General features: G+C 47.0%; 1 long non-coding RNA gene across 2 annotated transcripts; it reads right to left on the bottom strand.

Moving 5' to 3' along the window:
• Positions 1-1,614: 1,614 nt before the first annotated feature.
• Positions 1,615-19,647, bottom strand: LOC105477627 (uncharacterized). 2 transcript variants are annotated; one of them, XR_011620203.1, is made up of 5 exons: positions 19,498-19,647; positions 6,578-6,642; positions 4,073-4,194; positions 3,228-3,611; positions 1,615-2,873 (listed from the first exon to the last, which is right to left on the bottom strand). It is a non-coding gene; the product is annotated as an uncharacterized lncRNA (long non-coding RNA). The 2 variants fall into 2 exon arrangements; XR_984839.2 differs by lacking the exon at positions 19,498-19,647 and having other exon boundaries at positions 6,578-8,227.
• Between the last annotated feature and the right edge of the window lie 3,507 nt (positions 19,648-23,154).

Raw genomic sequence — 23,154 nt, forward strand, 5'->3', positions numbered from 1 at the left:
GAGGCCAGGAGTTCGAGACCAGCCTGGGCAACATGGCAAAACACCATCTCTACTACAAATATAAAAGTTAGCTGGGTGTGGTGGTATATGCCTGTGGTCCCAGCTACTCAGGAGGCTGATGCACAAGAATCACTTGAACCTGGGAGGCGGAGGCTGCAGTGAGCAGAGATCGCGCCACTGCACTTCAAGCCTGGGTGACAGAGCGAGACCCTGTCTTTAAAATAAAAACAAAAAATACCCTTAAACTAGCCAACACAGTGCTTTCTAACCCTAGCAGGAGTGCATTAAGAGGAAGCCGTTATGAATTTAGAAGGACAAGAAGACAGAAAGTCTGAAGAAAAAACAAGTAGCCAAAGAACAATCCGTTTGACAAATAATAGGAGCATCTCCTATGTGTACTGAGGTTACAATATGGATATGGAGCTCAAAAACTCAGAACCCAAGGTGCTTAAGGTGGAGGAGACAGATTTGTCAACAAATGTTGTTATACCCTTCTAACTATTCCCTGGCATCTGTGGCCATTGCATACAGTTGTGTAGGTTGCTGACTGCACAAGGGTGCTGGCTCAGGCATAAAGGGGCTGAAATTCAGGTCAGGTCCCTTTCCTAAGCATGGGCCTGTGGGGCTGCATCTTCCCAGAGGGGCACCTTCTCCTAATTCTTACAAATGTGCTGTGTGGGCTGGCCTAGTCCCTGCAGCATCCACATTACCTTGTTCTGACCCAATCAGCTCCCCAGCTACGAAAGCACTCATTTTAGGTACAATTTACTCACCCCTCCACACACACCTATTACCTCATGAGCACTCCATCATCCTTAACTTGGCCTTCAAGCTCCTTCGTGACCTGCCCCCAGCTCCTTCTCTGCCATCTCTACCATCTCCTTCCCTGTCATACTCCTCATACCACACAGTCCACACGGTAGAGTTTCACTTCCTTGAAGGAGCCATGATCCATCTGATCTTTGCATACGCTGCTTCCTCTCTCTAGAATAACCCCCTTTTCTCTGATTGGCTGGCTAATGCCTCAAATGTTCAGATCTCAATTTAAACTTGATTCTCTCCAAGAAGCCTTTGATTTTGTTTTGTTTTGAGACAGAGTGTCGCATTGCTGCCCAGGCTGGAGTGCAGTGGCGCGGTCACAGGTCACTGCATCCTCGACTTTTGCCCAGGAGACCCTCCTATCTCAGCCTCTCAAGTAGCTAGGACGATAGAAACAGGGCACCATACCTGACTTTTTTTTTTTTTTTTGATAGAGGTGGGGTCTCACTGTGTTGCCAAGGCTCAAGAAGCCTTCTTTGAATCCTCTCCATTCCCTTCCTTCTCACTCAATCAGATCACATTCCTGATGCCCTCATAGTGCCTGTGCTTCTCTAAAGCATTTGTCAGAATTATAATGAAATGATTAATAGTATTAATTATTGATTATTGCCTTTCTCCTCTAGGAAATTAGAAGCTCCTGGAATATGGGGACTGTGTGTTTTATATGCTGTATATGCTATATAGGCCATCTATCTGCTATATGCTAGAATCCTAGTGCATATAGTAGCTGCTCAATAAATTATTATTGAATAAATGAATGACTATAGCTCGACATAATACAGGCCATTAGACAGGTGATTCTACTTATTTGAGGATAGGGAAGGCTGCACATATAGCTGGTGCTCAATAAATAATAATTGAATAAATAATTACTGACTAAATGAATGACTATAGCTCAATCTAATACAGGCCAGTGGACAGGTGATTCCACTTGTCCGAGGACAGGGAAGGCTGTACATGGTGAGGTCTCCTTGTTTCAGAGGGGTCTGGGAAGACAAGTCAAACTCCCCAGGGACTCTGGGGACAGGCAGAAGCAGCATGTGCTGGGCCTGAGGGGGGCCAGTGCAGAGGGGCCACTCCCAGATGCTTGGCCATCTTGTGGAAGCCAGAGGTCTCATCTTTGCCAGTTTTCTGGGTGTCCCAGGATGTGGCTTTGCTGAGAATATTTATGAGAGATTCCCCAAGTCTCTGGACAGAGTGAGCGTGAACCACATATGGTTCCAAACTCTGTCATAAAACCACAGCTTGGCTGTGGGATCCCTAATGCGCAGTCTCGACTTGGCCAGCAGTCTGGGGGAAGATTGTTCTCCCGGACGCAGAGAGAGCCATTGTGGTTCAGGGAGAGCAGAACCAGGAGGCCTTAATGAATACCTTCTTGAAGCCGACCTTAAAATGCTTTCAGCTGTGGGGTGGGGCTAAGGACTGCTACCCCCATGACAGGGCATTCCCAGGCCAGTTCATTTATCTTGAATTTAGACTTATTAAATTTTAAATTAAAAAAATTTTTAATACCATGGAACTTCTCAAACACGTTCACTACAGGAGAACAGGATAATGAACATCACACCCAATACTCAGCCTCAAGGGCTATCAATTCACAGATAATTTTGCTTTATTTTTGCACCACCACCCCCATGGAATAGTTTAAATCAGATTCCAGGCAACCTATAATGTTATTTGCAAGTGCTGTGATTGGTTACTCCCTTTTAAAACACAAGCAATCCTGTTCATTATGGGGAAAAAAAATGTTTTTGTTTTGTTTTTTGGGTTTTCTTTGAGACAGAATCTCACTCTGTCACCCTGGCTGGAATGCAGTGGCACGATCTCAGCTCACTGCAACCTCTGCCTCCTAGGTTAAAGCGATTCTCCTGCCTCAGCCTCCCAAGTCGCTGGGATTACAGTTGCCCACCACCACACCCTACTAACTTTTTGTATTTTCAGTAGAGACAGGGTTTCACTGTATTGGCCAGGCTGGTCTCGAACTCTCGACCTCAAGTGATCCACTTCGCGTCGGCCTCCCAAAGTGCTGGGATTACAGGCATGAGCCACTGTGTCTGGCAAAAAAAAAAAAAAAAAAAAAAAAAGTTTTTAATTAAAAAGAAATTACATCTAATCCAATCACCCAGCATTGATTTAAATGGTGTGGCTCCGTCAAAAGGAATCACTCAGGTTGCATTTACATCTTCATTTTGTCACCTGTGGTTACATGACCCTGGGCGCGGTGCCTCTCCGAGCCTCAGCTTCCTCAGGTGTAAAATGGGTGTGTGCTTGGTACAGGGTTGTTGTGGGGTGAAAGGAGGTGTTACTATTGGCTTGATGCCTGGCCCATAGAGCACAGGTGTGAACAATGACTGCTGATGGAACATCCTGCCTGATCCAAGGCCCACATGTTTGGCATTGGAGCTCACCAGAAAGCACAGCTGTTTCTTCCACAAATCAGCCCAGTTGCTCAGGAAGGAGGGCGGCCCTATGTAGGAGGGAGCACTTCTGCTTGCCTGCGGGAGGTTGGAATCTCAAATCCTTGGGTCATCTTAAATTGCTTCTAGAAGCTGACCTCAGTGCTGGGTTCTTGACTAATCCACACCATTCAATCAGGGTGACTTTGGCCTTAGAATTCCACATCGCTTGCTCTGGAGGGAAGGGAAGAGGAAGGACTAAAAGGAAGATGTGGCCTCAACCCTCCATTTTACAGATGGAAAAACTGAAGCTCAGCTGGTGGAGGCGTTAAGATCCCAGGGCTGCTGATGGCAGAGACAGGACTGGAGGCCAGGTTCCAGCTTCAGTTTTCTCACCTGCAAATGGGTAGGTGAAAGCAAGGGAAATCCAGCTATTCTTAGAGGCTGGAAGCCCACCAGTCAGAAAGGCTAATCCTGTTGTGCTGACCAAAAAGCCACTGAGGGATTTTTTTAGTTAAGATGAAGGCAGCTTCTAAGAATCAGGGACTTGTGATTTCTCCCAAGAGACTTTTGAAAGCAAAACTTGCAGGGAGACCCTCCTGAGAGACAGGAGGTCACAGCTGAGGTATCTGGCCAGATGCAAAGAACTTCCCTCTCTGTTCTTGTTAACACTGATAAAAAGGCTTCCTTCCTCATTCTCAGGACCAGCTTTTCACCCCTGGCCACCAGCCGACTCAGCCCCCATACCCCTCTTGTCATACTATCCTCCCACCGCCTCCACCCTCTTGCCACCCTGGACTTGACCTTGTCCTGGACTGTCCCTTCAATAAAATTCATGGCCACCCGACTCTTCTTACCTTCGCTGGCGCCTCTTCCTCTGTCTTGCACTGATGGGTTCATGTTTCACTTCTCCACCAGGGCAGTGGGTGGAGACCACGAGGGCTGTCCCATCAGCTCATGTTTGGCAGCTGTGGTGGGCCTGGGTGGGTGGGATAAGGGTGTCTGGTTCTGGTTCTGCTGTCAGGAGAGGGCCTCTCCACCTGGCCAGCCCTGGTTTCCTCTTTTGCACCCTGGGGAGAGTCACATCTCCATCATAGGGTTGGGAGGTGGAAACTGGTGATCATGGCTAAGGTGTATGGAGTATCTACTATGTGCCAGGGATGTGGGATTTATCTCACGTAAGCCTCCTGACAATTCTGTTTTACACATGGGAAAACAAGCTCAGCGAGATGAAGTGGCTTGCCGGTGGCCACCACGGAGTGACAGGTGGAGGAGGTAGCATTTGAACTCGGGTACTCAGCCCCCAGATCATGAGCACTTAACCACATCCCCACACCGTCTTCCTAAAAAGTAACATCTGTACGACACCCTCGGAACTAGCGGCAACAGAAGCTGCAGACTTTTGGAAAGGGAAAGGAGCTCCTCCATTCCACCCCCACCATATTTTGATGACAACTATGGACTGGATGCTCCGGCTTTCTTATCTCACAAAGGTGGGAAGGCAATAGTCTATGCTTTCACTGGCACTCTCTCGTGTACTGATAAGGGAAGTAGCAGCTCAGACAAGTTAAGGAAGTTGAGCAGGGTCACACAGCTGGTCTGTGGCAGCAGGGAGAGTTGAATGCATGCTAACTTGTTCAGTTATTGAGCACCTGCTGCATACCAGTCTGCAGGTCAATTGCTGGGTATGCTGTGGGATCTACAACAGGTCTCCTGCCCTCTCAGGTCTTATAGCTAAAGGAAGGGTGTTGATGGTGGAAATTGTGTGATAACAGATTTTTTTTTTTTTTGAGATGGAGTCTGGCTCTGTCACCCAGGCTGGAGTGCAGTGGTGTGATCTCAGCTCACTGTAACCTCCACCTCTTGGGTTCTTGCAGTTCTCCTGCCTCAGCCTCCCGAGTAGCTGGGATTACAGATGTGCGCCACCACACCAAGCTAATTTTGTATTTTTAGTAGAGACAGGGTTTCCCCGTGTTGGTCAGGCTGATCTCAAACTCCTGGCCTCAAGTGATCCACCCACCTCGGTCTCCCAAAGTGTTGGGATTACAGGCTTGAGCCATCCAGCCAGGCCAAGTGACAGATCGTATAGCTGGGCTGATCCCGCTCCACAGGGCTGTCTCCCTTGGGCTGTTGACATTGAAATGGCAAACACTGGGCAGCCAACTCACCATTAATTGCCAGGATGAATGGAACCACCCCAGCTGCAGGGCTCTGGCAGCTAGACCCTATGGCCACAGCAGGTCTTTTGGAGTGACTTTGAATGGCTTCCCATGCCCCTACTGTTTCTTGGTTTCTCCTGATAACACCCAGCCGCTGTCAGGCCTATGGGCAAGGAGAGGCCTCCTGGGGCTGGTAGGGGCTGGGTGGGGCCCTGACTCATCGCCACCAGTGAGCCTTTGTCTGAACACTTCCCCTCCAGAGCACAGGGACACCCATTCGGAAACCAAGGTGAACAAAAGGGTGGAGCCCAGTCTGGGATTTGAGACTGATTATCTACTTCACCGGGACCCTTTTGGTCTCCAGGTTTCCTCCTTCTCCCTCCCTCCGTAAGTGGACATTCATTTGGGCAGAGCCAACCAGGTAGTTGCCTAAGCTGGGGCTGCTGAAGTCTCATCTCAAATTTGTTAAGATCAGTCACCTTCTTCCCCCAATCTCAGCTCCTCCTCCTCTCCTTCTCCTCCTTCTCTGCCTCTGCCTCCTCCTCCTCTGCCTCTGCCTCTCCTCCCCCTCATCCTCCTCTGTCTCATTCCTCAGGCTACTGTGACTTCTGCTTAATTTCCCTTCCCCTCTCTTTCCCTCTCTGCTATCCCCACTTAATTTTTCACTCACTTCACTGATGAGGAGTACCATTTTCTCCTTTTCTATTACTTTTCTCCCTGTTTACATGTTAAGAAAAAGTTACCTTTTTTTCCCAAGACAGAGTCTCACTCTGTCACCTGGGCTGGAGTGCAGTGGTACAATCTCAGCTCACTGCAGCCTTGACATCCTGGGTTCCAGCCATCCTCCCACCTCGGCCTCCTGAGTAGCTGGGACTACAGGTGCGCGCCACCACGCCTGGCTAATTTTTGTGTTTTTGTAGACATGGGGGCTTCGCCATGTTGCCCAGGCTAGTCTTAAACTCTCGGGCTTAAGAGAGCCTCCTGAGTCATCCTCCCAATGTGCTGGGACTACAGGCATGAGCCACTGCACCCAGCCAGAAAAAGTTACTTTTCTCCTTGGCTTCAAAATGATATTCCAAGGCTATTTTGTCCTTCAAGAGACATACATTTCATGTGCTTTGAACATACATATTTGTTGTAAAGGATATACTGTGGTTATCCTTCTCTTGCAAAAAAGAGACACATGCCATTAATTTTATTTACCTGTCCATGTGTTGTGAAGGAAGGCCGGAGTCCAGACCAGCTTCTCTTCTTTGCAGGTCTGTCTGCTGAAAGTCATCAAGACACTTTCCAACTCATTGTTTTGAACAAGGATGGAGGCACAAGCTGGGAGCGCTGAGGGGCTGGCTTAACTACCAGATTTTGAATCTCACGGCTTGAGGCTTTTGTGCCTCTGTCCACAGAAGTTCTCACCAAAAGTGTAGTGAAGGCACAGGGCCTGGCTTGTGGGATTTCTACAAGCCAGCACCCACAGTGAGTTACTGAAAACATATTCTTCTATCGCATACGTGTTTAGTCATGGTTGGTGAGAATGCATAATGTGCGGAAGAGAGAGACACAGAGAGAGAGGGAGAGACACAGAGAGAAGGAGAAAGAGGAGGAGGAAAAAGGGAGGACAGAAAAAGGAAGAGCAGAGAGATGACAAGAAAAGAGACAGTGAGAGTCTTTCAAGAAAGGAGTCATGGACGGGCGCCAGTGGCTCAGGCCTGCAATACCAGCAATTTGGGAGGCTAAGGCGGGAGGACTGCTGGAGACCAGGAGTTTGAGACCAGCCTGGGCAACTTGGCAAAACCCCATCTGTACAAAAAAATACAAAAATTAGCCAGGTGTGGTACACATCTATCGTCCTAGCTACTTGAGAGGCTGAGGTGGGAGGATCACTTGAGCCTGGGAGGTTGAGGCTGCAGTGAGCCAAGATCACACCATTGCACTCCAGCCTCAGTGACACTGTGAAACCCTGTCTTAAAAAAAAAAGAAAAAAAAAAGATGTCAAGGGAAATACAGAGAGACAGAAACAGAGAGTTCCCAAGAGCAGGAACAACAGTTAGAGACACAGAGAGACAAAGATGGGAGAGACAGAGAGAGCAAGAGTGGGTGGAACAGAAAGAGCGAGCGAGAGGGAGAGACAAAGAGGACAGAGTATGAGAGAGAAAGGAGGAAAGGACAAAAGGAGAGACCTGGGAAAGGAGAAAACAAGAGGAAAAACATCAAAAGAACCTGAAGTTTGTAGAGGTGGGAAGGACTCTAAGAGCGAATGATTGATTTTGCCAACACACAACCTCTAGACCCAAACTGTCTTGTTTCCCATTGCCTAGCCGTGCGGTCGAGACAGGTTACAGTATTAAATATATCTGTGCCTCAGTTTCTTCATCTGCAAGATGCAGACAACAGTCACTACCTCATAAGGCTCCTGGGAGGACTGTCGAGTTAATACATTAAGCCAGGAGAGTCCAATCTTTTGGCTTCCCTGGGCCACATTGGAAGAATTGTCTTGGACCCCCACATAAAATACATTAACACTAACGATAGCTGATGAGCTTTAAAAAAAATGCAAAAAACTCCAAACTCCTTTTTTTTTTCTTTTTTTCTTTTTTTTTTTTTTTAAGATGGAGTCTTGCTCTGTTGTCAGACTGGAGTGCAGTGGTGAGATCTCAGCTCACTGCAACCTCCGCCTCCTGGGTTCAAGCGATTCTCCTGCCTTAGCCTCTCAAGTAGCTGGGACTACCGGCACCCGCCACCACACCCAGCTAATTTTTGTATTTTTGGTAGAGATGGGATTTCATCATATTAGCCAGGATGGTCTCGATCTCTTGACCTCATGATCTGCCCGACTCCGCCTCCGCCTCCCAAAGTGCTGGGATTACAGGCATGAGTCACCGCGCCCGACCTCATAATGTTTTAAGAAAGTTTACGAGGCCGGGCGCCGTGGCTCACGCCTGTAATCCCAGCACTTTGGGAGGCCAAGGCGGGCGGATCACAAGGTCAGGAGATCGAGACCACGGTGAAACCCCGTCTCTACTAAAAATACAAAAAATTAGCCGGGCGTGGTTGTGGGCGCCTGTAGTCCCAGCTACTCGAGAGGCTGAGGCAGGAGAATGGCGTGAACCCGGGAGGCGGAGCTTGCAGTGAGCTGAGATCCGGCCACTGCACTCCAGCCTGGGCGACAGAGCGAGACTCCGTCTCAAAAAAAAAAAAAAAAAAAAAAAAAAAAAGAAAGTTTACGAATTTGTGTTGGGCCACATTCAGAACTGTCCTAGGCCTGCGGGCCATGGATTGGACAAGCTTGCATTAAGCAAATGCTCAAGATGCCCTAGTTGTTGTGATGACCATTTGTTGAGCATGTATGTGGCAGGAAGTGTGTCGTGTGGGACCCAGAGATGACAAAGTCCCTGACTCTGTAGTTTAGGGGGAGTCTGTTTTCCAGTTTTCCCTGATCTGTCTGGTTTATTTGTGGTTATTAATAACATATCACTTTCACTCTCAAAGGTGTCCTGATTCAGAGGACAGGCTTATGTCATCACCTTATTTTGGGGGCAGAATGTGAGTAATCGTGCTGGGTGGAGCCTACAGTAAGCCAGGAGCACCTGCCCCCTGAAGCCAATGCTCCCACAGGTGCAGGTGATGATAGGGGCTTGTATTTGCAGAGTCTCTAATTTTCCAAGAGAAGCAGGAAACTCAGATTTTTATGTGAAATCATCCCATTTTTAAAATAACCGATTTGTTTTCGATTTTAAAAAAATACACCTTATTAAAAGTTTTCCAGACTTCCTGCCCCCAGTCCAGCTAAAGCACACCTGTGGTTTGGGCCAGCATGTGGTCTGTTTCTAATCTCTAGACTTGAGGAAGTGACAATCTATTGAGAGGAGCTAGACAAGTAAACAGGCAGTTACCACACTAGTGATAAGGGTGATGACAGCAGTGACCCAGGGTGAGTCAGGAGGCAGAGGAAGGGCAGACACCGGAGTTGGAGAGTGGAAACCTGGGAAGCCTTCCTGAAAAAGGGTAACAACTGAGCTGATTCCTGAGAGTTGAGTATGAACACATTCCAGAAATGATCATAATGATGGCAGGGAATGTTTTCCCTTGTTGCCTTCTGGGTGTTAGATATTGCTGTAAACAACTCTGCAAGCACCATCTCATTCAACTGCACAATAACCCCATGAATTAAGGACCAGTGTTATTCTCATTTTTCTACAAGAGGGGACTGAAGCACAGAGAGGTTAAGTAACTTGCCCAAGAACACACAGTGAACGGATGTCATGTGATCTACCCTACATAGATTTAAGAATTACCCTGGAAAACTCCGTGGAAGAGCAGAATGACATATCCAAAGACTAGAAGGTAAAAGAGAGCAAGGCACATTAACAAAACTGAAGATAGGCCACTGTGGCTGAAGTGGGATGTATTCACCATATGGGGCAAGGAGCTGGACTGCCAACTTAGAGGCAGGAAGGTGGACAGGAGTGAAGCTGGGTCGTGCTAAGGGGCTCGGGCTTTATCTTAAAGACTAGAGGCAAGATTGAAAGGCCAAAGATTTAAAGATCAGTATAACTCCTACTCCTCTCTCCCCTCCTCCATTTAGAAGAAAGCTCAGAGGCCGGGCGCGGTGGCTCATGCCTGTAATCCCAGCACTTTGGGAGGCCGAGGCAGGTGGATCACGAGGTCAAGAGACCAAGACCATCCTGGCCAAGATGGTGAAACTCCATCTCTACTAAAAATACAAAACTTAGCTGGGCGTGGTGGCACGCGTCTGTAGTTCCAGTTCCTCAGGAGGCTGAAGCAGGAGAATTGCTTGAACCCAGGAGATGGAGGTTGCAGTCAGCTGAGATTGCACCACGGCACTCCAGCCTGGCAACAGAGCGAGACTGTTTCAATAATAATAATAATAATAATTTAAAAAGCTCAGAAGGGCTTTCTTCCCTTACCCTAGGTCACACAGCCCAGTTCTGGGGCCAAGTCCAGGTCTCTGGACTCCTACCAGGATAGGGCCGCACCCCAGGGAGTGACAAGAGGGAAAGGGAGAAGGCCCAGAACAGTGGCTTTCACGACTTTATATTGAAGATTAAAGAGTTATCTCAACAAGAGAAATTAATCTGCCCTGATTCCGTTCCCTCGCACGCCCTGGGTGGACCCAAGTTGTTCTTTTGGCCTCACCCTAACCCCACCCACCAGCTTGCGAAAGGAGAAGGCTAGGAGACAACTCTCCCTTAGAAAGCCCAGGTTTGGGCTCCACACAGGGCCCAGCAACTCAGAAAAGGCAGCAGATCAGATGGGCTGGAGCCAGCCCTTTGAAACCACCACTGGGTGGTGAATAAAATCACTGGAAACGAAAGCAGCTTGGTCTGTGGCAGCTTGGTAGGTGACCCCGCCCAGGATGAAAGGCCTGCCAGGGCTGGGCTGGGCCAAGCTGTGCACAGAGGACTGACAAGCCCTTCAGAGGCAATTCCTATCTCTGCTCCCTGGGGTGAATGCCTGCCTGTGGATAGATTGATTAATGTGCAGTTGTGAGGACAACTAGTCAAGACCTGTGGATTTAGACTTTGTCTTGTCTTAGCTTGATGTCAGAGTGGAGTGGTCTCACTGTGTACTGAGGCCCCTGGCTGGTGGGCCTGTGCTAGTTTGCATGGGCAAATTCAAACCACTTGGTGGGCTCAAGTGGATAGAGGGGCATTTAATGTGTACTACAGAATGCTGCCTTGTGCCAGGCACTATTCTAGCAGCCACAGGCAGGCAAGTCTCTGATTTCATGGAGCTTATGTTCTAGTAGAGGGATGAAGGCATTGGACAAATTAAAAAGTCAATAAAATAATCTGAGAGATGGTGGCGATGTTTCTAGATGAGACTTTCTCAACCTTGGCATTACTGACATTTGGGGCTGGATAAATTCTTGGTGATAAGGGGCTGTCCTGGGCACTATGGAATGTTTAGCACTATCCCTGGCCTCTACCCATTACATGCCAGTAGCAACCCGACTACTTATGGCAACCAAGCCAAAAACGTTTCAGACGTTGCCAAATATCCCTGGGGTGCCAGAATTACCCCTGCCTGGTTGAGAACCACTGCTCTAAACCAGAGCTATTCACTAAAAATATAACGTGGCCAGGCATGGAGGCTCATGCCTGTAATCCCAGCACTTGGGGAAGCTGAGGCAGGACGACCACTTGAGCTCAGGAGTCGGAGACCAGTGTGGCTAACAGGGAGACCCCATCTCCACAAAATATAAAAAAATTAGCCAAGCATGGTGGTGTGTGCCTGTAGTCCTAGCGACTCAGGAAACTGAGATGGGAGGCAGGATCCCTTGACTCCAGAATGTTGAGGCTGCAGTGAGCTATGATCATGCTACTGCACTCCAGCCTGGGTGACAGTGAGACTCTGTCTCAAAATAATAATAATAATAATACAAGCCACATGCATAATTTTACATTTTCTAGTAGCCACATTAGAAAAGTAAAAAGACACAGTTGAAAAAGATTTGTTAAAAATCTATTTGATTTTACCTCAAATATTATTTCAATATGTAATTCATAAAAAGAATTATTAATGAGATATGTTATATTCTTTTGTTCTTACAACACCTTCAAAATCTGGTGTGTATTTCACACTCACAGTACATCTCAATTAGGATAGTGCAACTCTAGACCACCCACCCCTGCTGCCCGAGTGAGGAATTTAAGCGCATGCTGTTGTAAAAAGACAGCCTCAACCTGGAGCCTCGCTTGCTATTCAAAGTGTTGTCTCAGACTAGCAGCAGCGGAGCTTGTCAGATGGTGGGATCTCGGGCCCCTCTGAATCACAATTTGCCTTTAAACAAGCTCTCAGGGAATTTGTGAGCACATTGTAGTTTGAGAACTGGGTGAGGAAATCAGAGTGTTCAGGGGCCAGGCATCTTGGGAGTGACTCAAGTCCATAAAATGAAATTGTTCTGTTGGTAGACACTGCATCTTTCTGTTAACTAACTCGAGTCTCAGTTTTCCTATCTCTAGAATGGGGATTATTCATACTCTTTCTCAGGGCTGATGGTATTTAATAAGTGTGAACTCATCGCCATGCCCCCCTTCCTCTCTGGCCACAGCTCCCCCCACCCTATTTCACAAAAGCCTTCCTGGAATCAGACTTTCTTAATGTTGTGCCCTAGGTTGAGGATGGGGTGAACAGGAGGCAGTTTCTGCTACCAGGGATGCTACCCCAAGAGGGAAGACCCTGAGCCCAACTGCAGTGCCCATCTGGGTGGAAGAACCCACGTGGAGCGGCCTGAGGGGCCTTGGTATGGCTTGTGGCTCCCACACCAAACAGGGCATGTGGCCATGTGGAGAATGACCTGCACAGGCTCACACGTTGTGCAAGGTGTGTGTGAAGTGGTGGCTCTGTCACTTAGGAGGACTTCCTGTTCCCAAGGCCAGAACATTCTAGAAAAATCATTAAGGAGTTAGAGGTTCACTGTTTGGTCACCCTCGGCAAGTTCCTCACCTGGCAAGACTATGTTGTGCAGTCTCACCCTTGCATCTGCCCAAGGGACCCCCCTCACCCACACCAGCCCAGCATCTGGGAGAAGCCCAACCCTCCCTTTGGAGTGCCAATTCCTCTTGATTTCTAGTTCCAACATGTCCAAAATTGAAGGTGCTTATCTCCAAACCCCACGGCTCAGCATGGTGCTCACTTCCCTTGCCTTTCATCACGGCTTGGGCAGGCTCCCCAAGTAGGCAGGAGAGGGTGAAAGAAAGGTCAGGCGAGGGCTGAAGCTGAAACAGTGTGGAGAGAAAAGGGTGCCCCTGCCACTACCCACCTCAGTCAGAGCTGGCATGTGAGTTAAACAGATTAGGAAAACTTCATGCAGAGACCGGTGGATACAGAGGCGTGAATTGGAGTGGGAGGAATCCCATGTGCCTTGGTTTCCCCCTTCCCAGTGAGCTAGAACATGATCTTGGTCAAGCCAGAGTGCTGATGTAGGGGTCACGGCTGGGGGTTCCTCTAGGGGTGGCAGTCATGTTTATGAGGGTGAGTGCTTTAAAAATGACTAAAGCCCCAGTATTTATCCTGTTATGATTCAGAAATATCACCTTGGACCAGGTAAGGACTTCAAAAAGTGGGGAAAAAAAATGGGCCGGGTGCAGTGGCTCACGCCTGTAATCCCAGCACTTTGGGAGGCTGAGGTGGGCATATCATTTGAGGTCAGGAGTTCAAGACCAGCCTGGCCAACATGGTGAAACTCTGTCTCTACTAAAAATACAAAAATTAGCCAGTCGTGGTGGCGGGCACCTGTAATCCCAGCTGTTCAGGAGACTGAGGCAGGAGACTCGCTTGAACAAGGGAAGTGGAGGCTGCCGTGAGCTGAGATCACGCCACTGCACTACAGCCTGGGTGATGGAGCGAGACTCTGTCTCAAAAAAAAAAAAAAAGGAGGCAAGTGGGGGGAAGAAAGAGAAGGAAAAAAAGGAAGGAAGAGAGGAAGGAAAGAATGAAGGGAGGGAAGGAAGGAAGGAGAAAGCTAGGACCTTTTGAAGTGCCCAAAGAAAGAAAAAGATGGAGAAAAGTGAGGAAAGAAGTGAGTGGAAGAACAGATGAAGGGAACTAGATTTATTGCATACCTAATATGTTATGGGCATTTTACTGTTTCAGTATTTTTCCTTTTCCTCCTCTTCTGCCACTTTCTTCTTCTCCATGTCATGTCCATTTTTCAGGCATGGAGAGGGAGGGCCAGAGAGGCTGCCTTGAGTCAGAGCACCCTGGGTTGGAGTGTCCCTAACTAGCTTAGTGACCTTGGGCAGGTCACTTAATCTGTCTGATCTTCAGCTTCCTCATCTATAAGAAGGAGAAAATAATAACCATTTTGCAGAGCTGTGGAAGACTATGTGGAGTAATGAGATAATATATGTAACACCTAGCACATGCCGAGTGCTCAAAACATGGTAGTTATCAGCACAATTACTTTTAAGTAAGTTGCCCAAGGCCACACAGCTAATGAAGAGCCAACATTTTGACTCAGGCCTGTTGAGTCCAGAGCGCACTCATTCCACCACATCAGACTGACTCACTAGGTAGTGACAAATCAGCAAAGTGCCACATAAACTATAAACCCTCTCTCCCACAGGCATACATTTACACACAGGGAGTGACACCTATTGTTTTTGCCTGCCCAGCAACCATTCCTTTTTATTCTGGAAACTGCATCTTATGGCTTTAACACCATCTCCAGGTCTAGGGAGGAATATGTGACTCAAGCGAGGCTGGCCAGAGTTAATCCTGATATTTTTGTTGAGAAGAAAGATCTCTTTCTAATGAGGTTGTTAAGCTCACAAAAGGTAAGACTAGAGCTACTGGGATGATTCCTTGTCATCTTATAGGCAGGCAGAGCTGCAAGATTTAAAAAAAACCAACAAATCTCTAACACTAGCATTTGGGCACCTGGAAACAGCTATGCCTGAAGCCATCTGCTGGATTTTTTTTTCCCCCCGTAGCTAATTTGAATCCAATTTCTGTCTTGCAACTAAGAGTCCTCACTGACTCATTCGAGGCTTGTCTGATACTGAGGCTCATGTACCTTAAACCATCCCAGATTGACTCAACAGTATACAGCCTAAAGAGAAAAAAGGAAAAACAAATAAAGCAAATACTTTCTCTTTCTCACTTCCTTTCATCTTATATAGATATGGTACCTCTGCTAACAACTGCTAGATGAGTGTACAAACATGTCCAAGACAATCCTGTCACATTACTACTTATTAATGACCTCATTACCTGCATAAACATCATGATTCTTTGTGTCAATATCATAGTTGTCCACATCAAACCTGTGTCAATTCCACAAAACTATGTCAAGCTCCATTTCTGGTGCCCCTTTGAGAAAACTAGAGTTGGTGAGACATAAGTAAGAATATATGTTTTTCTTTTTCTTTCCTTTTTTTTTTGTTTTTGAGGTGGAGTTTCGCTCTTATCACCCAGGCTGGAGTATAGTGGTGCAATCTTGGCTCACTGCAACCTCTGTCTCCTGGGTTCAAGCGATTCTCCTGCTTCACCCTCCTGAGTATCTGGGATTACAGGTGTGTGCCACCACGCCTGGCTAATTTTGTATTTTTAGTAGAGACAGGGTTTCACCACGTTGGCCAGGCTGGTCTCGAACTCTTGACCTCAAGTGATCCACCCGCCTTGGCCTCCCAAAGTGCTGGGATTACAGGTGCGAGCCACTGTGCCCGGTCGAGAATCTATGTTTTTCACTCATAGTTTGGGATTGTTCTTGCAGTTGAATACCTCTGAAATAATAATCAATGAATATTTCATTCAATAAATATTTACTGTCCCCTTCCGTGTGCCAGTCTCCTGAGTTGTCTTAGGATAATAATTATTATCCTAAATCATTCCATTACTTCTTAGATATTTAGCATTCCAACAAACAGAAAACAAGCTCTCTCCTCTCCCTTCCCAAGGGTTTATGTCTTTCATCTCCTCCTTGGCCATCCAGGTTTCCACCTCGGAGTTGGCTTTATAGCTACTGGAGCCTTCCTGAACCCATCTGTTGGGATACTGAGTCACTGAGTCATAAAGAGGAATGTTTCCCACTAAACATCACACCAGAACAGATAGACTTCCAGCTGAGCCAGCTGGTGACCTGGCCGCCCCTGAGTGGAGAGAATGGGAGACGTGGGAGGTGGGAGGCACACCACGCAGACGGTCACCTCATGGTGACGTCACCTGCCAAACCAGTGACTCACCTCCCAATTCTCCACTCTACCAGCCATATCTTGTTCACTTGGAATACCTGAGGGGAATACCAGCCTCCTGTGTTTAGTGAAAACACACACTCGTGAGCTAGTTTTTAAAGGCATGGTGTTTTCTTGCTTTCAAGTGCAGGCCTGAGTTAAGGCTGCTTCTGCTTTAATAAGTACCCAGGAGTCTCCTTTTAAAGAAAGAGTTGGATGAGGATGGGGCTTGCTATGTGGGTTACTTTTTTTTTCTTAAAATTTTTCATTGTAGTAAAATATACATAACACAAAGTTTACCATTTTAACTTTTTTTTTTTTTTTTTGGAGACAGAATTTCCTCTCTGTTACCTAAGCTAGAGTGCAGTGGTATGATCACTGTTTATTGCAGCCTCACCCTCTAGGGCTCAATCAATTCTCCCACCTCAGCCTCCCATGAAGCTGAGACTACAGGCATCTGCCACCACACCCAGCTATTTTTATTTTTTTATTTTTTGGAGAGATGGGATTTCACTATGCTGCTCAGGCTGGTCTCGAACTCCCGGGCTCAAGTGATCCACCCATCTCAGCCTCCCAAAATCCTGGGATTACAGGGATGAGCCACCTTTTAACCACTTTTAAGTGCACAATTCAGAGGCATTAAGTATATTCACAATGTTGTGCAACCATCACTACCCATTCCTAGAGCTTGTTCATCATCCCTTCAATTCATCATCAATTAAATTGTTCATTGAATTCTAATCAAATGAGAACTCCCCATTTCTCTCTCCCTCCAGCCCCGGCACCTCTACTCTACTTCTGTATCTATCAATTTGTCTATTCTAGGTATCCCATATAAGTGGAATCATACAATACTGTCCTTTTGTGTCTGACTTATTTTACTTAGTATCATGCCTTCAATGTTCATCCATATTGTAGCACTCACCAGAATTTCATTCCTTTTTAAGGCTGAATATTTCATTGTACGTACATACTACATTTCGTTTATCCATTCATTTGTTGTTTTCACATCTTAGCTATTGTGGGTAGTTTACTTTTGAGTCCCTAAAGATCATTTTTTCTCTTTAGTAGTTAGAAATTCTTCTTTAGAAAGCTTCTCAGAGTTCACCTGCAGACTGGGACTAAGATGGCCAGTTCTAATGACTTCTCAGGGGGATTGTGAAGATAAAGTTAACTCCTGGGTAGCAAAGTGCTTTATACATTCTAAAATGTGTCTACCGCCATACCACCCTGAACACACCCTAGCTCTTCTAAATTCTAAAATGCCCCACAAAAATGTTTTTACTTTGTTTGTACTATTTGCTTAGCTTTTCCCCACAAGCAGGAAAACACACACACATACACACATACACACACACACACACACACACACACACAAACACGACCCTAGGCTCCTTTCAAATTATAGTAAAATCTAGATGGAAATGGTCCAAACGAATGAGGTTTTCCCGGGATGTTTGTATACACTGCAGTCTCTCCATTCTTTCCAAAGCAGAGTACAAGTGTATTAAGTGTTTACATGGACCAGGACACTATTCTGTTAATTACTAAGCATTAATTTACTAGCTTTGGGACATGGATGAGTTACTTCACCTCTGTGCCTCAGTCTCTTCATCTGCGAAGGAGGGACCAAAGTGATAGAACTGACCTCATAGAGTTGTATTAAATGAGGTAATAATGGTAGTGGGTTTGGCACAGTGTTTGGCATACCTCAATGTAGGCCTCAACGCTAGTTGCATTGATGTTATCACGTGTTTCTTATTTGGAATTACTTTTATCCTCATCTCACATTATTAACACATAATTGAAGATTAAATGCACGGTCTTAAAATGCAGTAAAAATGCATCAATTCCAAAGAAGAAGGGCCCTGTCTGCCATGTTAATTGACGTTCTGCAAGGCTGCCTGGTAATGGTAAAGACTTCTAGTTTAGGACTCAGATTTGATTTTACTTCCCAGCTGATCTCACATTAACTGGGTATTCTACTCTGTAAAATGGGGATAACACCTACCTCATAAGGTTGTGTTTAAGCCACAAGTTCATGCCTGTGCAGCTTTGCAAGACTTAATATATGCTGGCTAGCACTGTTGTTATCCTTCTCTGTCTCTTCACCTGGCACACTCGGGGTGCTCAGGAAATACTTGCCAAAATTAATTAGAACAAACATTGCAGCCAGGTGTGGTGGGTCACACCTGTAATCCCAGCACTTTGCGAGGCCAAGGTGGGTGGATCACTTGAGGTCAGGAGTTCAAGACCAGCCTGGCCAACATGGTGAAACCTTGTCTCTCTAAAAAAAAAAAAAAAAAAATTAGCCGAGTGTGGTGGTATGCACCTGTAATACCAGCTACTGGAGAAGCTGAGGCAAGAGAATGGATTGAACCAGGGAGGCAGAGGTTGAAGTGAGCCAAGATCAAGACACTGCACTGCAGCCTGAGTGACAAATCAAGACTGTGTCTCAAACAACAACAAACAAACAAACAAAATAAAACAAACATTGCTTCACTGATAGCGGATGGGCCATTGACTCTTAAGAGGTTTGTGAGACACTGATCTATGGCAAGAAAGGTAAGAAAAAAACCCAATCCAACCCAAACCAAACCAAACCAAATCACAGAGGCTTGAAAAGTCAGCTCTCCCAGTTACAGGCTATCTTAGGGCCCTTCTCTGGGCTTTAGTTTTCTCTGGCTTGTTTCTAACATCCTCCAGCAACTGTGCTTTGAAAACTTGACAATCAGGTACAATATGGAAGGTGGGCCACCGGATGCCTCCAGGGCAGAATCCAGGACCCGTAGTGGGTGGCCTAGTCTCCTGGGGCCTGCACCCTAGAGCCAGTGGTTTCCTGAGTGGGCCGTGCCCCGGGTCACTTCCCGGGGGCGGGTTAGCCTCACTGAGGCGGCCAGGATGCTGTTGGTCTCCTAGGCAACAGTGTGTGACCGAGAGGATGCAGTAAACCAGTGGTGTCATCCTGCGACACCAACCCACCACCCTCCCGCCCCCTCACAGCCGGGGCCCCGGCCGCAGGAAGTGGAATTCTTCTGGGAAAGCGACTGACGTCGCCGGTGGCCGCGGTCCCTGCCCCTGCCCTGGCAGGCGCTGATGCAAGCGCCGCCTCGCGCCTGCAGGCAGGCGGTCCCCGGGGAGCTGGCGCAGCTCTCTCTCCGTCTTGCTCCCTTCCGGCCACCCCCGCCCGGCTTTCCCTGTGAGAAGTCAACAGCTCCTGGGTGGTTTCCCACCGAAAGGCCCAGCGGGGTGTGTGGGGGGAGGGGCTGAAGTGTCTTTGCCCAAACCCGTTCTTCTTTCTCCCCAGCTCCTCCCAGACTGGGTTTGGGAGGATCCCAGCATCTCAACCTGGCCACGTGTCTGGGTCAATATGAAGGGCTCTCGGTGCCTCCAGCCCCTCCCTGGGACAACCTGGGTGGCCTGAGATACCTGGTGCCAGCGATGCCAAGGAAACCGTCCGGACCACTAGGGAACCTTGGGTCTGGATGGGGAGGCGGTGAAGGGCCTCTGGGGAGGAAGTAGTCCAGCCGAGGCTGGTCTCCATCGCCTTCTGCTGGCAAACGGAAGAGTTGCTCTGAAATTCCTCCTGGAACCTCCCAGAGGCTTGGGGAAGGCTGGGGGAGGGGCGCGGCCTGGAATGTTAGAGGCCACCCTGTTCATAAAGCAGACCGGGAAACTGAGGTTCAGAGAGGGCAGGGTACCTGTCCATAGTCCCGCAGCTATTCTAAGACCAAGTCAGGACCAGAATTCGCAGTGAAGCACACCGTACAATTTCCATGCTTTTGTTTTGTTTCTGAGATGGAGTTTCACTCTTGTCGCCCAGTCTGGAGTGCAGTGGCCCAATCTCAGCTCACTGCAACCTCCGCCTCCTGGGTTCAAGCGATTCTCCTGCCTCAGCCTCCCAAGGAGCTGGGACTTCATGCCTGGGCCCCCATGCCCAGTTAATTTTTGTATTTTTAGTAGAGACAGGGTTTCACCATGTTGGCCAGACTGGCCTCGAACTCCTGACCTCAAGTGATCCACCCGCCTCGGCCTCCCAAAGTGCTGGGATTACACGTGGGAAACACCGCGCCCAGCAACAATCTCCATGCTTTTTAAAGCCAGGAGGCTTCACATAGTTAACTCCTTCTCTCTGAGGCCTTGTGCTCCTGTGAGCCCTTTCTCCATCACTGCATCCCAGCAGCAGTTTCAAGTGTGGTTCCTGGCCCCAAGCCTTTACCAGGGAGTATGTGAAGTCAAAACTGTTTCATAACAATACTAAGAGGATATTTGCCTTTTTCACTCTTTCTCTTCTGTGTGCACGGTGGAGTTTTCCAAAGACCTCATGACACGCCACGCTGCAATAGACAGACTGCAGAAGCAGCTATGAGAAGCCAGCTGTCTTCTATTAAGGAAGACACTAAAGAGATTTGCAAAAATTGAAACTATGCCATTCTTCTCACTCATTTTTTGTTGTTGTTCATTTTAGAAAATACAGCTATTTTCATAAAACATATGTAAATATATAAGGGTTTATTATTTTTAAATGAACTACAAATAATTTAAAAATGGAATTATGAATAATTTTTAAGTAATTATTAAAAATAATTACAGGCCGGACGCAGTGACTCACACCTGTAATCCCAGCACTTTAGGAGACCGAGGCGGGCAGATCACGAGGTCAGGAGATCAAGACCATCCTGGCTAACATGGTGAAACCCCGTCTCTACTAAAAAAAAAAAATTAGCCAGGCATGGTGGTGGGCGCCTGTAGTCCTAGCTACTCGGGAGGCTGAGGCAGGAGAATGGCATGAACCCGGGAAGCGGAGCTTGCAGTGAGCCGAGATCGTGCCACTGCACTCCAACCTGGGCAACAGAGCGAGACTCCGTCTCAAAAAAAAAAAAATAATAATAATAATTACAAAATAATTTTTAAATAATTGAATTACAAATAATTAAAATTTTTGTTTGTTTTCTGAGACAGAGTCTTGCTCTGTCACCCAGGCTGGAGTGCAGTGGCATGATCTTGGCTCACTGCAACCTTCACCTCCCGGGTTCAAGCAATTCTTCTGCCTCAGCCTCCCAAGTAGCTGGGACTACAGGCACGCAGCACCACATCGGCTAATTTTTGTATTTTTAGTAGAGATGGGGTTTCACCATGTTGGCCAGGCTGGTCTCAAATTCCTGACCTCAAGTGATCTGCTTGCCTTGGCCCCCTCAAAGTGCTGGGATTACAGGCGTGAGCCACCGTGCCTGGCCTAAAAATAGTTTTTTTTTTTTAAGAATGTAAATGGTCCTGAGACCACAAAATTTTAGAGCAACTGTTCTATGTAAAGTGCCTCCTCACAATCACTGCAATATCACCCTCTTGTATTTTATTTTATTTTTTTTAAACGGTGTCTCACTCTGTTGCCCAGGCTGGAGTGCAATCACATGATCTTGGCTTACTGCAACCTCTGCCTCCCAGGTTCCAGCAATTCTCCTGTCTCAGCCTTCCGAGTAGCTGGGAGGCGTGAGCCACCACACATGGCTAATTTTTGTATTTTTAGTGGAGACGAGGTTTCACCATGTTGGCCAGGCTGGTCTCGAACTCCTGACCTCAGGTGATCTACCCCCCCCTCAGCCTCCCAAAGTGCTGGGGTTACAGGTGTGAGCCACTGCGCATGGCTGTACCTTTTTTATTTACTTTACAGTTCTTTTTACTAAAGACATTACTTTGTCTTCCTTCCTCCTTCCTTCCTTCCTTCCTTCCTTCCTTCCTTCCTTCCTTCCTTCCTTCCTTCCTTTTTTTTTTCTCTTTTTCTTGAGACCAGGTTTTGCTGTGTTGCCCAGGTAGGTCTTGAGCTCCTGGGCTCAAGCATTCCTCCTGCCTCAGGCTCCCCAAAGTGCTGGCATTACAGGCGTGAGCCACCATACCTGGTTGACCTTGTTTTACTTTGAATGTGCTTATGAATCAACTGGGGATCCTTTTAAAGTGCAGATTCGTATTCCATAGGTCTGAGGCAGGGCTGAGGCTGTATTTCTAACAAATTCTCAAATGATGCTGATGCTGCTGGTCTGGAAACCACAGCTGGAGAACCCCTGCTCTAGACTTTCCCCTGTCCTTTGAGATGGTGCTTGCCTGAGACCTCTCAGGTGAAAACAAATCAGATGGCTCTTCAATTTCAGCAATGAGGGAGAGAATTTAAGCAATTAGGAGCAGTTCCTCTCTGCTGGGACTAAGGACCACTGAAGGAAATTGAGGGTCAGTTAATTTGCAAAGTGGGAGAGGTAGAAAAAAATGGTATCAGGCCTTAAGAGAAATTGGAGCTGGCTTTGCAAATATGCATTGAGTTTCAAACAGCAAACAAAAAAGCAATTCCTTTAATAAGCATTAAATTAGATATGCTAGGGGCTGCATTGCTGAAAGTTACTCAGAAGACAGGTGGTATGCTTATTCAGCTATAATTCTGGAATCAGCTAGAATCATCCCCAAATCTCAAAGCATGGTAAATAGTTGAATGGTGGGAATTTCAGTTGTCATAAAAAAACCTTTACTGGGGGTGGGGGCAGGATTTCTAAATATGCCATGTAACATTTTTGCAGTGAGGTGGAAAATATGTTTAAAACCAAACTCTTTGTAACTGCATCTGCAATCTAAATTGGGGTGGTAGTATAATTTACGTCAGTGGAAAAATGAATCTCTATACTGGGTCTTTCCACTTATGAAAGGGAAGAAAGAAGACTGACATTGTAAAACCTCTGATTTTGGGGTTACATTGCCAAACAAGGGATTACAAACTCAAAAGCTTCCAGCAGCTAGAGTGGTCACACAAACAAGAGAGGCTGGTGGATTCTGGGGAAGAAGAGGGCCAAGCTATCTTGCCTGGCCAAAGGGGGCAGCCATTACTCAGTTACTCAACTTTAACTTGTTGTCGCCATGTTTGATCGAATACACTGAGTTGTTGACTCTTCCCACTTTTTGAGAGAAGCATGGAACCAGGGTTATATGTGAAATGTATCCTTTTTGTTTTGTTTTTAAATGTCAAAAAGAAAATCAGGCTGAGCACAGTGGCTCATGTCTATAATCCAAGCACTTTGGGAGGCCAAAATGGGTGGGTGGATTGCT

This window comes from Macaca nemestrina, chromosome 2 (assembly GCF_043159975.1).
Source record: "Macaca nemestrina isolate mMacNem1 chromosome 2, mMacNem.hap1, whole genome shotgun sequence".
Taxonomy (NCBI): Eukaryota; Metazoa; Chordata; class Mammalia; order Primates; family Cercopithecidae; genus Macaca; species Macaca nemestrina.